Below are 838 nucleotides of genomic sequence, written 5' to 3' on the forward strand. Positions count from 1 at the left end.
AGGCCGGACACACCACGGCCTCCTGGATCTGCGCTGCCTGCGCAATAAGCCTGGGGAGGTGCCAGCTCCGGCAGGCATTGGGCACCGGGGAGTCCCGCCGCTGTGGCCGCGCAGGGCACCGGATCCCTCCAGGATCCCAGGCTCCCGACGTCCAGCAGAAGTGCTCTGGAGTGAGGCTTCATTGGTCCCAGCTGAGCGTTTCGTTGCCAGCTCGTTGCGCGAGGTCTAAATGCACAGTGGAAACAACTTAGGGTGGGTATGGGAAAAGAAGAAACATATTTCAGAAGCACTCACCAATATAAATTTTTAAAAATAAAGTTCTTAATACAGTAATTTGACTAGAGCTAGCAGACTGAATGAGTATGGACACCAGAAATAAGCTTTCGGCTGGGGGATGTAGCTCAGTGGTAGAGCGCGCGCTTCGCATGTGTGAGGTCCCGGGTTCAATCCCCGGCATCTCCAAATCAGCCAACGCTTACTTTTTCTTTTTTCTCCTTTCCTGTTGTATCTTAGAACACTTACCCCGTTACTTGTACATACATTTTGCTCACATCTAGGCCGCCCAAAAACAATATGAAAGGAGGGCTGAAAAAAATCAGCGAAGCTCAGGGAAACCACGTTCTTGACTGCTCGAAGTAAAAGTGAAATAGGGAATTGGCTTTCATTAATATTTCTTTATTTGCATGAGTCCAGTGTTTAAAGGCCCTGTTATTGAACTTTGAGGCTCCTGTGTATGATACCCACAGAAAAAACTAGAAGTCGAAACTTGCATTGGCCGGGAATCGAACCCGGGCCTCCCGCGTGGCAGGCGAGAATTCTACCACTGAACCACCAATGC

At 49.9% G+C, this 838-nt stretch overlaps 2 non-coding genes across 2 annotated transcripts; one reads left to right on the top strand and one right to left on the bottom strand.

Moving 5' to 3' along the window:
• Positions 1-390: 390 nt before the first annotated feature.
• On the top strand, positions 391-462 carry TRNAA-CGC (transfer RNA alanine (anticodon CGC)). Its single transcript has one exon. It is a non-coding gene; the product is annotated as a tRNA-Ala (tRNA).
• Positions 463-767: 305 nt separating this feature from the next.
• TRNAG-GCC (transfer RNA glycine (anticodon GCC)) lies at positions 768-838 on the bottom strand. The gene has a single exon. It is a non-coding gene; the product is annotated as a tRNA-Gly (tRNA).

The sequence above is a fragment of the Pan paniscus genome, chromosome 13, assembly GCF_029289425.2.
Source record: "Pan paniscus chromosome 13, NHGRI_mPanPan1-v2.0_pri, whole genome shotgun sequence".
Lineage (NCBI taxonomy): Eukaryota > Metazoa > Chordata > Mammalia > Primates > Hominidae > Pan > Pan paniscus.